Raw genomic sequence first — 16830 nt, forward strand, 5'->3', positions numbered from 1 at the left:
AGCTGTCTCTTTTCCAGGTTGAAGAGCCCTAACCTCTTTAGCCTTGCCTCATATGAAAGGAGTTCCATCCCCTTTATCATTTTGGTCACTCTTCTTTGAACCTTTTCTAATCCCGCTATATCTTTTTTGAGATACAGAGACCAGAACTGAATGCAGAACTCAAGGTGCAGTCACATCATGGAGCGATGCAGGGGCATTATAGTACTTTTGGTCTTATTCACTATCGCATTCCTAATAATTCCTAGCATCCTGTTTGCTTTTTTGGCAGCCGCCGCACACTGAACAGAAGATTTCAGCATATTGTTTACAATGACACCTACATCTTTTTCTTGATTGCTGGCTCCCAAGGTGGACAGGTAACTACGATTCGGCTTATTCTTCCCAATGTGCATCACTTTGCATTTGTCCACATTAAATTTCATCTGCTATTAGGATGCCCAGTCTTCCAGTTCCCTAAGGTCTTCCTGCAATTTTTCACAATCCGCATGTGTTTTGACAAATTTGGATAGTTTTGTGTCATCTGCAAAGTTAATCACCTCACCCGTTCGTTGATCCGTTTTTCAGATCATTTATAAATAAATGATAACTAAATAAATAAATTTTGATACATAGCCAGGCAAAATAACTATTTTCCCCAAGAGTTTACTATCTAAGTGGGTACCATTGGCAGCATGATTTGCTCAGAACCACAAAGAGGCGCTACTGAAACAAATATTTGAATCTAGTTTTCCTAGCCCATTGCTCTAACCAGTCGGAGCTGCAGTTAGATCTAGACAACCTCGGCCAAATGCAACAAAATGGGCTGGAAGGGAAGTAGACAGAGCACCACCCAACAGAGAAATAATTCCTACATATTATCCACAGACACTCTCTTCATGGGCAGCCTGCTTTCAAAGATGGATGGGAAAGCAGTGTGGTTGTTAGAGCAGTCAGATGATAAAGGCCGGATGCCCTAATATTTGATGTAATTGGCCAAAATTGTTCAGTTTAAAGCATAATAACACTGGTAAAAAAATTTAAAAAAAAAACAAAACTAATGGGGCCAATATTCCAAGCAAATGTACTCGGAGGGTCATCCGCAATTATTCAGTGGCACTTAATCAGGTAGTAAAATAGAAGATACCACCAGGAGGATGGAGGTACACTGGTTTCCTACGTGAAAAGATGCGGAAGCCTACCTTTGGCTCTTCTGAAAAACCAGAGGAGACGTCTGTTGAGAATCAATTCTTTATTGCAAGAAAAACAAGAACGATGCGACTCAACATAGCTGTGTTTCGGCGCTATCACGCGCCTTCCTCAGGAGTCTTATGGTGTATAGCTGATTATATATAGTTGATGGTTTGTTTAAACAAAATACTTTCACATAAGGTATAAATATCATCCGCTATTGGAGCAGGGAAGTACACCGTAGTGTTGAAATCGCTATATATAATTATCAGCTATACACCATAAGACTCCTGAGGAAGGCGCGTGATAGCGCCGAAACACAGCTGTGTTGAGTCGCATCTTTCTTGTTTTTCTTGCAATAAAGAATTGACACTTAATCAGGTAGTACCACGGACTATCAACACTAACTGGCCATCTTGAAACTGGGCAGGAGAGAAGTGTTATGGGGATGGAATCAAGGAGGAGCCAGCCTTTATGCAGGTGCCTGCATAGCAAAGCAGGCAGATGAGACCAGACAAAAAGCAGTCCTAAATCTGTCTGCTTAGCTATATGAGTGCACGCACTGAATATTGGCTGGCGACGCATAACATCTGAGTAGTATTCTGAAGCAGCATGGAGTCTCCTTTCCCTTTTGGACTCCCACCTGAAGAGCAATAGGCCCTTCCTCCTGACCCCTCCCAAAGAGCAATATGTCCCCTTAGGCCCCCCTCCTTTCTGACCTCCCCAAAGAACAACAGGCCCCCTCCTGAAGCCCCACCCACCCCACAACCCTTGTAGGTTCCCTTTCAGGCCCACCTTAGCTTTCCAGCAGAGTTTTTGGGGCAGTAACTTCTGCCCATGCTGGTGGTGGCTTCCAAACGGTTGCTGTGACCTCTAGCAGCAGTCTCATACTACTGCAGTACCATGAGACTGCTGCTAAAGGTCATGGCAGTTATTTTGAGGCCACAGCCAGCATGAGCAAGAGTACCTGAGAATTGCTTCTGCTCTGAAGACCCCGCTGAACCACCAGAGAAGGTTAAGGTAGGCCCAGGGTCCTACAGGGGTTGGGCGTATGGTTTTTCAGGAAGGAAACTATTGCTCTTTGGAGGGGTCAGGAGGGAAGAGTTGCTCTTTGGGGAGTTTGGAAAGGGCCTACTGCTGTTTGAAGGGGGTCAAAATCAGGGGGCAAGAAAGTGGAGATACCTTTATTCGGGTCCTAGCTGAATATTGGCCTCATAAGTGCCAGCAGCCAGCACATGTTTGGTCATACCCAGATATTCAATTCTGGTGCCTGGACATGGCTCGGCATTGAATATATAGGTCTAATTTAGTCAGTGACAGTCAAGACTTAAACAAAACACTGACCACCATCAGCTGAATATTGACCAAAATATGTTTAATAAAGATGGAAGAAAGGACTTCTTACAGTCCTATAAGAAACAAATGAGCAACATGATCCAGGAGGGGGAGGACAGGGGGAACCTATAGACAGACTGTGCTATCTCTGCACTAACACACCTGAATTCAGGGCCGCCGAGGTCGTCGTTGTCGCCACCCCCCTTCCACCCGTCCCCCTCCGTCCACCACTGGGCCGGGCCCCCCTGAATTCAAATCATAGCGCCTCACCTCGACCTCGATCCGTGCGAAAGAAGCACAGCAGCGGCAGGCTGCAGATCGCCTCCCTTCGGGCCTTCCCTCCCTGTGTCCCGCCCTCTTCTGATGTAACTTGCGCAAGGGCGGGACACAGGGAGGGAAGGCCCGAAGGGAGGCGATCTGCAGACTGCCGCTGCTGCGCTTCTTTCGCACGGATCGAGGTCGAGGTGAGGCGCTATGATTTGAATTCAGGGGGGCCTGGTCCGGTTGTGGACAGAGGAGGGCGGGGGGAGGGGACTGCGGCACCCGGGGAATTTTGTCCCCCCCCCTGCCCCCCACTCTCAGCGGCCCTGCCTGAATTGCTGGATGACACTGAAAGAAAATGAAGCATTTCGTCATTTTTGTCAGATTCAGATTAAAATGTTTCAATTAAAATTTTGATTGTATCTCTGTTTTCTGTCTTTCTAAGTCTACCTGACTGTTTTAAGTACATAAGAATATAAGAGTAGCCATACTGGGTCAGTCCAATAGTCCATCTAGCTCAGTATCCTGCTTCCAGCAGTGGCCAATTCAGGTCACAAGTACCTGGCAGAAACCCAAATCACGGTAACACTCCATGCTACCAATACCAGGGCAAGCAGTTGCATCCCCGTGTCTGTCTCAATAGCAGACTATAGACCTTTCCTCCAAGAACTTGTCCAAACCTTTTTTAAACCCGGATACGCTAACCACTGTTATTACATCATCTGACAAAGAGTTCCAGAGCTTAACTATTTCTTGAATGAAAAAATATTTCCTCCTATTTGTTTTACAAGTATTTCCATGTAGCTTCCTTGACTGTCCCCTAGTCTTTGTATTTTTGGAACGAGTAAAAAAAAAAATCGATATTCTTATAATCGTTCTACACCACTCAGGATTTTGTAGACCTCAGTCATATTTCTCCTTATCAGTCTCTTTTCCAAGCTGAAGAGTCCCAAACATTTTTAGCCTTTCCTCATGTGTTGTCCCAGAAAGTCAAATTTTTCACTGAATCTGGAGAGGAAGAATACTCGGCACACCCTCCAAGAATCATTCACAAGACAGAACAAGGAGAAATCCTCTCAACAAATCTTACTCTCACACCATCAGAGGGAGACTGTTTGATTATGGCACATTTTGCTAATAAATAAAATAAAACTTCAAAATAAAACAGTGTGTGAGTATGATAGACTTCAAGAAAAGAACACCTGATCGTCATATTCTGTTTTCATCATGCAGATACTGGTTACATAATCGCTTTCTTCTGGTTTAGCAGGTAGAGAAAGACATTACGCAACCGGAAGAAAGCCGTACAGACAGACCAGCCGCTTGGGACAACTGACATGATGATGTGCTTATTTAGTAAAATGCTGGGCAGTCTTAATCACCTGCTTCCAGAGTTGGGATTGCCAGCCCTGTGCCAGAACTTCCTGTGAGTTCCATGAAATCACTGACGCTAAGTAACAGGGGCAATTTCTCTAAACTATTTACAGCTTGATCTTCAGGTGTTTCTAAACAGAGAAGGCACAAAGCACATCACATGGGTAATCTGCAGAAAAACTGAGGGACCCTTTTACAAAGGCATGCTGAAAAATGGCCTGCGGTAGTATAGACGCATGTTTTGGGTGTGCGCAGAATCATTTTTCAGTGCAACTGTAAAAAATGCCTTTTTTTAAAACATTTTTGCCGAAAATGGACATGCAGCAAAATTTGAATTGCTGCACATCCATTTTAGGTCTGACACCTTACCACCAGTCACTGACCTAGCGGTAAGGTCTCCCACAGTAACTGGGCGGTAATGGTCTACATGCGTAATTACCGCCCGATTACCGCCCGCGCGCCAGAAAATAAAAATATTTTCCGGCACGCACAGCGGATGCGCATCAAAAATGAACTTACCGCAAGGGCCACATGGTAGCCTGGCGGTAACTCAAAATTGACTTGCACTGGGTGTGCGTAGGCATCTACGCAGCTTATTAAAAGGGCCCCATAATCCCCCATGCCACAGGGAACAGGATCCTAACAGAGAAAGTATCAAATTGTGCTGGCCCTGTGGTGTTCACTGACTGTCCTGGAGAGCTGTCATCAGGTTACGTTAGTTAGATATAGATAGATATGCATGCATACTACCGCCACTGTACGCAAATACATCTCGTGCATAGTCACTAATCCTCTAACTAATGATAACAGTTCTAAAATTCACCAAATACTTACAAAGTATAAGCAAAAATAATTTATTCATATTTATTTATCTCTAAATCACAGTACATAGTCCTAGTTACCGTGCATAGTCAATAGGGATATCCTGAAAACCTGAACCCTTTGCAGCCCTCAAGGACTGTCAGTGACTACCACCATGCTGGGGGTATTTATTTATTTATTGCTTCTTATATCCCACATTATCCAAAACCAATTTCACTTCAATGTGGCTTACATACATTACAAAAGCTGATTACACTGAGCGAGATTTGAAGATTGCAAAGCCAGAGAACATTTACAACTAGTGCAGTGTTAAGACGGTCAATGGGAATACTGAAATTAATTCGTTTCTTGAGATAAAAAGCTTATGAACTGGAAAGTTTGTTGGGATTTGCAGGAGGAAATGTGAAGAAGATACTTTATTTACTGGCAATCAATATACTACAGTAACTAAGTAACACAGTAAATGACGGCAGAAAAAGACCTGCACGGTCTATCCAGTATGCCCAACAAGGTGGCCAATCTTTGCAGGCCCCAGGCACCCATGCTTAAGCCTAATATGCCACAAGCCTCCAGGAATCCTGGGCTATAGATTGTGTCTATCTGCTATCCTCGTAGCAGATAGACACAGTAATGCACCTGAAGCTCACCTCTCTGCTTACTGACATCTTTCCTCTTCACACCACTTTTTAGTTGTATTTAAAGCCAGAGAAGGGACGGTCACACCAGGCTACTAAGGGACCATCAAATAGGTTTTATTGTCAGTAGGTCAAAAGCAACCATAAGCTTCCTCCTGTGTAAATAACAGCAATTTCTATCCCTTCAAAGCGTCACCATTGAAAGACATTACCTGCAGTTTACAGATCTCTGAGGTAAAACGCCCAAGAGGTGGGGAATGAGAAGGCAGGGAAGTTTATCTACACCCTGAAATAAGCAATCTCTGTCAAGAACCCACAAACATTCACTGGACCAATCCCAGTAGTTTCCAGATCTGGTGCGAAAAGGCAAGATTTCGATCCAGGTGAGGCGATCTGTCATCGATTTGAGTTTGACGGCCTGGGTCTGCAAGTTTTGAAGTACATGTCCCACCTTGCAGAAGGCGCTGGTTAACTCCTCTGTGCTAGCAAAAAGCAAAGAAGAACCGTTTTCCACCGATCGTTCCGGGACAACCCTGTGCAAAGAATAAAAAGAATTTCTGCAAAAAAAAAAAAAAAAAGGCTCGTAGATACCCCAGAAAACTGCCAGGCGAAAGGATCGGATGCGTTTGAGCAAAAAGGCAGAACGCTAATCCCTCTCAGCTACACAGAAGAAAAAGTTTCAACGCCACGAATGGTCTAAAGGGGAGAATTGATTTTCTCCATTCTCCTTTTCTTTTCATCCGACGATTGAGGGTTTCTGGCTTTGAACAAGAGAGAGAGAGAAAAAAAAAGGGTGCAGCACTTTAATGCCACGAAACCCTCCTCCCTTTGCTGAAAGCCAGGGCAGCCCTATATTGGAGGTGCCACACCCTTCTCCAAGATCACAGCAGCAGCCAGCAGGGGCAGCAGCCCAAACACAGCCCCGATCCCTCCGGCTTCAGGGGCTTCAGCCCCCACTAGGGAAAGGCTGAGAATTCACCAATCCAAAGGAAGCAACATTAAGCTATCAGTTGCACTCTGACCTTCACCCTGACCCAGGAGCAGTAGACCCCCCACCCCTTTTTTTTCTCCTGTCCCACCACAAGCTCTCTAATGCTGATGCTGTGGTGGGCAAAATATTGGTAGGACCATAGTCCCAGTGGCACATTCCACTGCCAATGCCCTAACCTGGCTTTATTGCTTGCCTATTTCTCTATATGCTCCCAGCTACCCACCCAAAAGCCCCTAAGATACCTACCCTAAATGCAAGGATTGCTTTAGGCAACAGATTGGCTGCAGTGCAGTTTTGTAGCTGAAGATCCAAAAGCAGAAGAGGGCAACTCCTCCCTCCCCAAGAGACGAAGATCCAGTTCCCCTTTCTTCCCCAGAAAAAGGAGGCACTGCCCGATTTTCAAAGCACTCAAAATAACACTTTTTTTTTTAAAGGGGGGGGGGGGATCTTCCTCTACCGCACGTGCAATGCAACCCCGAACTTTTTTTTATTTCTTTATTTTGGTAACTAACCATTCCACTCCACGCGCACTTCTTTTTTTTTAATATATATATTATTTTTTTGGTAATAAAAAAATTCCACTCCTCGAACGAAGCCAAAAATCTCCTCCAGTTCTGCCATTGGCGAGTCTGCTTCAAATTACTCACTGTTTCCTACCACCACATTCCAAGAGCCTCCTGGTGCCGAGCCAGAGAGGGGGAGGGGGCCGTCCCCACCCAGCAGCCCGCAGCAAACTCTTCGCAGCAACTCCGAAACGACACGATCAAACTTTTTTCGCCCCTGTCCGATCGCCCTCGGCAGAGGCTGATTTCTCGAAAAAGCGAGCAGCTTCTCCCGTCTGAAGTTCAGAGTGCACAGAACAACATTCACCCTCCTGGCTGCTCCTTTCTTGAGGTCTACGAACTTTCGGTTCTTTTCAGAAACGAACAGCAAAGCCTGCAAAACATTTTCCAACCTAGTTGGGGAGGGGGGGGGGGGTCTCAGTTTGCCTCTGCCGGGAAGTGGGACAGAGAAAGAGTGCCGATCCCTCTGTCCTGAAAGTACGTTTCCATAAAACCAACTCGTGCATGTGGAAGGGTGAAAAAATAAAAGGTAAAGTTTGCAGAAAAGAGTGTGGGATCCCCTGAAAAAGCAGCACCACTCACCCCACCCCACCCCGCCCTGTGCCTCCGCGATCGCACAAAGCTGGGCTCCCACCTTTCTCCAAAACCTATATCGCCCTACCTAGGGTGCGAGAAAAACAAACACGCACAAAAAAAAAAACAGAGATCCTACGGACCCCCCCCCCCCCCCTGCCTAGAAAACAATCGCTTCCCATTCCCGGGACCCCCCTCGATTTCCAGCTGGGATCGAACAGGGGGAGGAGGATCGGGACTGAGCCCCCCTCTCACCTGAAAAGAAACGAGAAGAAAACTTCCTAACTTTCTGCAACAGATCCTGAAAGGGACATTTTAAAAAAACGAAGAAGAAAAAGTCCAGTGATCGCCCCGGTGTCCTACCTGCTCTCAGCCTCCTGGCACTGCCATCCCGGGGAGCCGTGCCCGGTCCGCTGCTGAAGCGTACTGCTCGCAGCCGAGCGCAGAGTGCCAAGCTGCGATCCCGGGGCTCAGCTCTTGTAACAGGAAGGGAGCAGCCTGGAGCTGGGTGTGTCTCTCTCTCTCTGTCCTCAGCATAAGAGGGTGGGAAGCTGCAAAGCCTGTTCACAGCAAATCTGCTCCTCCTCGAACTGGCCAAAGGGGCTTTACCCAGCCTCAGCCAAGCAGGCACCCCAGCCACACCAGGCTAAGCCCAGAGCAGAAGGCACAGCCCTGGTGATTACTGCCGTTGTGTGACTCTGAGAAGAGTACCCAGGTTCCTGTCAGGGGTCAGGGGGCATCGTCTGACTTTTCAGGTGGAGGTTGCACTAGGTAGTGCGATGATGGACTGTGGTATGTAAGTGGATTGGCCAGTAACTTTGCCCTTGGGCTAATAGTTCTGGTCTGGATAGATCTCTGGTTGTGTCGTGTTTAATAGAGGTTGCCTATGAAAGTTCGGGGGAGGGGGGGTGAATGACCCCAGAGCCTACCTTTCCTAATGTGCTCTTCTTGGCTAGATGATGCATAATTGGGAGAGAGATTTATGGCAAAGCCTGGTCCCTCTGGATCTTTCCTTTGGATTTACATTCTGTCTTGCTGCAGCTGAACAATTAAGAAGATCACCGATATAACGCTGTGAGACTGCAGCAGGCAACTGCGAGATTTGGGGGGTTCCAATAGAAAATGACACCCTGCCACAAAAGTCAACTGATCCCCTAGAGGACTTGCAGAAGATGTTCACACCTTGCCGTTGATATCGGATACTTAAGTCAGATATCTGAACAGATGTTTTTTTTAGAGTTGTTTATGGATAGATGGACCTGCCGGTTAATGTACTGCCTATTGTGTGTTTGTGGATGTGTGACATTGAGATGTCAGGCAGAATGCTGTGTGTGGTTGTATCGTTGTATTCTGGAGGCTAGTGGTCCCTCAGAGGTCAGCTCAGTGTAAGGTTAGGTGTGTGCTGTGTTAACTGTATAAACAAAGGTGCATATAATGAAAATCAGTCTACACTCAGAGAATTATTATTAGTACAGCTGCTGTCTGACCCTTTCTTCCATTATGGTGTCGGGTAGACACAACCCCTGGTTTAATCTGCTTCTAAATCATGCATCTGGACAGCCACACACAACCAGCAGAATCTCCTAGGTAAAAGGGAAGTCACACTTCCACCTCTCACCATAAAATCCAGAATAAACTCTGGAACATGCAGAGCCCTTCTTCTGAGGCAAAAGATCAGGGCCTTTTACTGCACAACCGGAATGACCTTTCTCTCACCCAGGGCAGCTAAATTACCCAGGAGGGAGACTTTTTTTTTAATGGCAAAATATCCTGGTTTTGTAGTCCTTGACTCTTCCCATTGCAATCAGGGCTGCAGGTCCCTCATGCATAAGGATAAGGTTTTCAGAAATCCAAGTGTGGGCTGAACTCTCCCTCCTGGAACTAACTTGGCAGCTGTAGTTCACCACACTCTCTGCTCTCTCTAGTGTGCTGATAACAGCCCCTGCCAATATTATGTTGGCACACACCATGTAGATTTTTATCCTATACTGGCACCTTAACTCTGCTGTAGCATTTTCTTACCATCCCGTTTCACTTATGCCACGATGGTAAGCCTATGCACGCCATGATGATAAATCCATTCCAGTGGTGAATAGTTTTAGGTATTTGGGGTGGTGATTGATTCTGCCATGTCTTTTGGGATCAAATATCTTCCTTGGTGAAAAAGGCATTTTATTCACCCAGACAGCTGCGTTCAGTAAAGGGGTATTTTGGTGAAATGGCTTTATTTATTTCCAGGTTGGATTATGGCAGTATAGTATATTTAGGTGTACCTGGTTGTCAGCTTAGGCAGCTGCAGATCTTGTAATTTAGTGCAATTAAGCTTTTAGGGAGTGCTCGGTTATTTGATCATGTGTCACCTCTATTTGTTAAATATCATTGGCTACCTGTCTCTTTTATTTATTTATTTATTTATTTATTTATTTATTTATCACATTTATACCCCACATTTTCCCATATGTTTGCAGGCTCATTGTGGCTTACAATAGACCGAAAAGGCTGTCGCCAGTCCAGTAGTTCTTCACATGTGGTAGGCAGAGTGGATAGAAAGAACAGGGTATAAAGGGTAAAGGTAAGAGAGTCCAAAATAGTCCATGTACATGCTGTTTTGAAGGACTTTGGGTTTTATGTTGGAGCCTGGGGGTAGGCCTTCCAGAATAGGCTGGTCTTGAGTAAAGTTGAGATGGTTTTGAGTAGTTTTGACAGCTTTTGGCAGTGCATTCCATAATTGGGTGCTGATAAAGGAAAAGGATGAAGCGTAAGTGGATTTATATTTGAGGCCGTTACAGGTAGGATAATGGAGATTTAGGAATGAGCGGGATGTGCTTGATGTATTCATGGCTGGAAGATTGATCAATCTTTTAGAAGTACGTTTAAGATCCTTTGCCTGTGTCTTAGGTCAATGCAGGATTACAGGCTGTAAATGCCCCCATTAGCTAAGGTGTGTTGGGCGAATACAAGGGAGAGAACATTTTTCTGGCAGGGGTCAGGGGGCATCGTCTGAGTTTTCAGGTGGAGGTTGCACTAGGTAGTGTGATGGTCTGTGGTATGTAGTGGACTGGCCAGTAACTTTGCACTTGGGCTAAAAGGTCCTGGTACTTTGGAATGGCCTGCCGAAGGAAATTTGCGCCGATGGGAATTATAACAGATTTAAAATGTATTAAAAACTTAGGCGTTCAGGGGTCCTTTTACTAAGCTTCAGTAAAAAGTGGCCTGCAGTAGTGTGGGCGCATGTTTTGGCATGTGCTGGGCCATTTTTTACCGTGGCTGGGGGGGAAAGGCTTTCTTAATGGGGCAGTAATTGGCTTTGTGCTGAAATTAAAAGTAGCATGCGGCTATTTACTGCCTGAGCCCTTACCACCACCCATTGATCTAGCGGTAAGGGCTCATGTGCTATGTGTGCAGTGCTCAACCAGCGCATGCCAGGAACACCCCCGCGGTGGAAAATAGAAAAATATTTTCTACCGTGGGACACAGCACACGCCAAATTGAGTTGTCTTTGTGTGGAAGAATGAATGCAATGATGATGAATTCTGTATTGGGTCTATCCAGTGGCATAGCAAGGTGGGGGGTCCACCCCGGGTGCACGCTGCTGGAGGGTGCAGAGAGCAGCCGCGCACCTGTCGGCTCCGCTGGTTCCCTGCTCCCTCTGCCCCAGAACAGGTTACTTCCTGTTCCGGGGCAGAGGGAGCAGGGAGCCAGTGGAGCCAACAGGCACGCGGCTGCTCTCTGCACCCTCCAGCAGCCAAGAATGCACCGGGGGGGGGGGCTTGATGCGCCGGGGAGGGGGTGTCATTGTGCCGGGGGGGGGCTTGATGCGCCAGGGAGAGGGGGTGTCATTGCACTGGGGGGGGGGGTGTTGTATTGTACCCTGGGGGTTTCGCAGCGGTGATCCACCCCAGGTGGCAGCCAACCTAGGATCGCCACTGGGTCTATCCTATCATTTGACAGAATTCTTTTCATTTGTGTGTGTATGTTTAATCTGTTTTGTAAACTGCCTAGATCTGGTAAAGATAGGTGGCATATCAAGTGTTTAAATAAACATGATATTAAGTGTTTAAATAAACATGGCATTGCTGTTATGCTACCTTCCTTTTACCATGCAGGGCCTGGTAACCCCCACACATACCATCCCTCTTAATTTTCTACAAGATGTACCTCATTCCTCTGTTATTATCTGAGCAGAAGTACTGGTGATGGAGAATACCCCCTTCCTACCACCACCACCTTTCATAGCTGTGAGTCACAGATGCTGCTGACCTGAAAAGCGCAGTATGAATGCACATCATTAATAAGATCTTAAGCAGGTGAGGCTTGCAGGCTGGCACAGCCTATCATTGCCATCTGGAGCAGAAGCAGAGCTAGGGTAGCCTGGTCAGACAAAGCACCACTCAAGGCGTGTCATTACGGAGGAGGCTGCCCTACAGTAGAGCTGGTGGACTGAGAAGAAGAATGTAGAGTCCACATTTTTCTTGAAGAAAGTTTCCGTTTAATTTCTATACACCTGTTATATATAGTAGAATCTCGATCATCCAACCTTTGCTAATCCAACCATCCGGCATATCTGACAGACCCCCATGGTGACATCATCGCAGGTTCTTTTCCTGTTTTCCGGCTTCATACGCTGCTGGTTAGTGTTAATAAACTATATTGTATTTTAAATACAGGCACCCCCATGCCTGTTCTTTATGCATAAAATATGTTTTCCATGCATTTGTAAGGGGTTACTATTGTTTTCCATATTATCCGTCTTTTCACTCATCCGACAATGGCTCAGTCCAATTTACGTTGGACGATCAAGATTGTACTGTACTTTAATTACTCTTTTTCCTATTGCTTACTTTCACATTTTAATTTTTAGAAAACAGGTTTTCTACTCTTACATTTGGGTGTTTCTGAGTCTGTGTGCACAAATCTCTCTGTTACTGTACATTTAATTTCAACCTACGCAGTTATCACAGACTTTGTCACGTTCTTGATCTAAGGCTTCTAACTCTTCTGATACTTTTCTTTAAATCTTTGGGATAACTTTCTCTTTTAGGGGGATAATAGGACCTTGCTGATTCTCACTTCCTCTTTGCCATATGCTGATTTCTTTCATCTCCTGTCTTCCTGGCTTAGTGCATGGTGTCTTGCCTTCAGTCTGGCGTCTAGCTTCCTGTAATTACCTCATACAGCTTTCTCCTACACCTGCCAACATGCATCATGAGCACCAGCTCTTTCCCAACTATCCCAGTAAACTGTCCATGCCTGAGGCAATATGCTATGCCCAGACACCAGGGAGACAGATAAACTCTAGTCACAGTGTGAGTGAACTACCCTACTAAACCTAGAGGGAGAGCAATTTTCAAAAGTCGTGTAAGTAAATGGTTATTTACCTGGCTGATAGAGCTTGTTAAAGATTACCCAACTTTATCATAAGATAAAAGACAGATATATGTTTTAGAAGATGCATATTTTTACTTGTATTGAATGGAGGAATGAAGGTAGGATGGGGATTGATATAACACATGTAGCTTTTCATTTTTCAAACCACATGCATTGTTTTGAAAGGAAAAACTACTCATACAGGGTGAGGCAAAAAAAAAAAAAAAAGTAACCCCCCCTACAGTTTTTTTGCTGTTTTCTCAGCAACCATTTGGAATTTCAACATGAAATTGCACAGCTTTATTTGCTGTTATTATCTACTCTTATGTGCTGAGTGGAATGAGATTTTCTTTAAACATGGCAAAGTTACAGACTTTTTAGCATGACCACCCAGCAATTTTTGTGCATTCAAAAATGCTTGCACTATAAAACTACCATTATTTGAAGAAAAAAAAAAGGTACCAGCTTACTGATAATGATGTCACAGTGACATAGACTTTTGTCTGGAAAGCAACGGTGGAGGCCTGTCACAAGCTCCACCCACAGCCGCAATCGCTGAACTCAAGGAAGCGCTGCCGATGACCCGGGTCTGCCTGCCATGGGGACTGATTGACAAGAACTTCCCAAAGCGACTGAAGGCCTGTGTTGAAGCTGGAGGCGGGCACTTTGAGCAATCACAGTGACTGCAAAATTCTGACACATCGCTAATTGCATTGTTTGAATGATGTTATTTTACTATGTTTTAGCTCAAACATTTTTAATGCACAAATTTCGCTAGGTAATAATGCTAAAATGTCAGTAACATCAACATAGCTTAAGATAATTAAATGTTGTTTAATAGTAATATGTAAGTATGACGACTAAATAAGTACACAAAATTTCTAATTGAAATTCAAAGTAGTTGCTGAGGAAATGGCAAAAAACTTTAGGGGTTACTTTTTTTTTTGCCTCACCCTGTAGAAAAAGCAGGGGCAAATCTCCACGGATAAGTTTTGGCATTTTTCAAAGGAAAACTGGTGCAAAGTCCATAGACTGGACTTTGCAACCAGAACCGGTGCAAGGGTGGTGGGTCCCCTGGGCAAATCTTCAGCGTTATACCCCTCTCCTCAATTAACGTTCAGGTCCCTCACCTGCAGCCCCCCCCCCCCCCCCCACACACACACACACACAAGATTTTGATAATTAAATTCAATAATTATGTTCATCACATAGACATCCTATGAAATGCAGATTAAGGTGTGAGCTGATGGATCTTTTGTTCCTGTGACTGTCAGGAACTATTGTGTTGCTTTTTGCTACCCCCAAGAAGCTGCAGCCCTGGGTGACCATTTAGTTTTGCCCTAATGGTTGGGCTGGCCCTGTTTGCAATGACCCACAAACATGTGAAAATTACCCCAAATACTGCTTCTGTATTACTAACATCAATTATGATTCTACAACTACTTTTATTTGCCATTATCGTTATGTTTTTTTGTAGTACAATATATTTATGTTAAACATATGTTTTATTATATATATTGATGATAAACATATATTTTACTTATTTATTTATTCATCTATGTATACTGTGTCATTTAAAACTTTCTGTTCCTATGTGTTTTATTTATATTTATGTTTTTATTGATTTTAATTTGCATATATATGTTTATAGACTCCTGAGGAAGGCCCCTGTGGGCCGAAACACGATTCGTGTTGAGTCCTGGATGTTTTAATAATGATGGTTTGGATATCGTCTTCTGCTCTTTCTTTATTCACCCTTGTGATTGTTCGGTTTGTGTGCCCACAAGGGTCACTGTTCTTCTGTTCTCCTGCCGTGTTCTACAAAATGTGAATTATTTCTTGGTCTTTGGCTAAGATTTAAGTGTAGGGTCTGAGCTTTGAGCTTTGGGTGGTCTTTCCTGGACCTTTTTGTGGATATTGAGAACCTGTCCAACATGGAGGCTTAAAATGTTGCCACCTGACATTTGCCAAAGCAGGAGGATCAGATCTCCAGTTTTAAAAATGAATTCCCTACCACCACAAACTCTCATTTGATCTTCCTGACGTTCCACCCATTGGAGGGATGGCTCCTCAGCGTGTTTGAGGAAATCATCACCCCTGCTCCTTCCAACTCCTCTCCCCCTTCATCATCACCTGAGTAGCGTTGCTGTCACGATACCCCCTCTTTCTCCTGCTACCTTTAGGTACTGTTGTGACTCTAGAATTCTATTTACTCCTCCCCACCAGCTTATCTGCCAGAACCAGCTGTTCTTGGGTCACATACATTTCCTTCTGTAGATGGACAGAGTGCTTCTGCCTGCTAACAGAAGCCCTTAGCTCTCAAACTGTACAGACCTGGAGCTGCAGTCAGATCTAGACAGCCTCAGGCGTCTGCACCAAAATGAACCGGAGAGGTAGCAGATGAAGCACTGCCAAACAGAGAAAAAAATTCACCAGGGTTGTCTTTCTGCTTTTCTGCACTAACATACCCAAATTGATGGATGAAGAAATTGGACATAGATGAAATCTTTGGGAGCTCTAATCATATGCTGTCCCGGAAAGTCGCATCATTCACTGGATTGGAGAAGAAGAATGCCCAGCACACACTCCAAGAAACATTTTACAACAGACAGATCAAGGAGAGATAAGAAGAACACAGCATAAGGGGAACACAGTCTCATTCTCATGCCATCAGAGGAAGACTGATTATAGCACATTTTGCCAATAACTGTCATGTCTGCAGCTTCAAAAAAAATTATATGTGGATATGATCACATGCTTAGGCTCCAGAGAAAGGAAAAGTGCTGACCTAGGGCTGATGTGACTGTCACATCAAGATTTTATTTTCACTGTACAGATATTTGTTATGTTATAGAAACAGAGAAAATATAGGCAGATAAAGATCATATGGCCTATCCAGTCTTCCCAGCCATGCCATCACCCTGTCCCAAGCTCTCTTGAATTCAGATACTGTTTTTGTCTCCACCACTTCCACTGAGAGGCTATTCCACAAACTCATCACCCTTTCTGTGACGAAGTATTTCTTCAGGTTACTTCTGAATCTATCCCCTTTCACCTTCATCCTATGCCCTCTCATTCCAAAACCTCCTTTCTATTAAAAGAGACTTGCCTCCATAGGTATTTAAACATCTCTATCATATCTCCCCTCTCCCGCTTTTCTTCCGAAGAATACATATTGAGATGCTTTATGATGAAGACTACTGACCATTTTAGTAGCCACCCTCTAGACTGACTCCATCCTGTTTATATCTCTATGAAAGTGCGGTCTCCAAAATTGTTCACAATATTCTAAATGAGGTCTCACTAGAGTCTTATACAGGGGCATCATCACCTCCTTTTTCCTACTGGCCATTCCTCGCCCTATGCACCCAAGCATCCTTCTACCTTTTGCCGTTGCCTTTTCTACCTGTTTGGCCACCTTAAGATCATCACATACGATCACATCCAAGTCTTGCTCTTCTTTCTTGCACAAAAGTTTCTTCACTCCCTAAACTGTACCTTTTCCTTGGGTTCTTGCAGCCCAAATGCATGACCCTGATTGATGCCAAATTCCAAACCTTTCCTCTAGCTTCAATAAGTCCTTCCTCATGTTATCCACCATCAGGGGTATCTACCCTATTGCAGATGTTGGTATTATCTGCTAAGAGACAAACCTTACCAGACAGCCCTTCAGCAATATTGCTTACATGAACCGGCCCAAGAACCAAACCTTGTGGCACACCACTGACATCCTTTTCCTCAG

At 44.7% G+C, this 16830-nt stretch overlaps 1 protein-coding gene across 1 annotated transcript in view; it reads right to left on the minus strand.

Annotated features, from left to right (window-relative positions):
• Window positions 1-8173, minus strand: part of AHNAK (AHNAK nucleoprotein) — a 90552-nt gene extending 82379 nt beyond the window's left edge. Inside the window, 1 exon segment of the mRNA XM_030219673.1 lies at window positions 8085-8173. The gene's annotated coding sequence lies outside the window, so the exon portion shown is untranslated.
• Between the last annotated feature and the right edge of the window lie 8657 nt (window positions 8174-16830).

Source organism: Microcaecilia unicolor, chromosome 11 (genome assembly GCF_901765095.1).
Source record: "Microcaecilia unicolor chromosome 11, aMicUni1.1, whole genome shotgun sequence".
In the NCBI taxonomy this organism is placed as follows: Eukaryota; Metazoa; Chordata; class Amphibia; order Gymnophiona; family Siphonopidae; genus Microcaecilia; species Microcaecilia unicolor.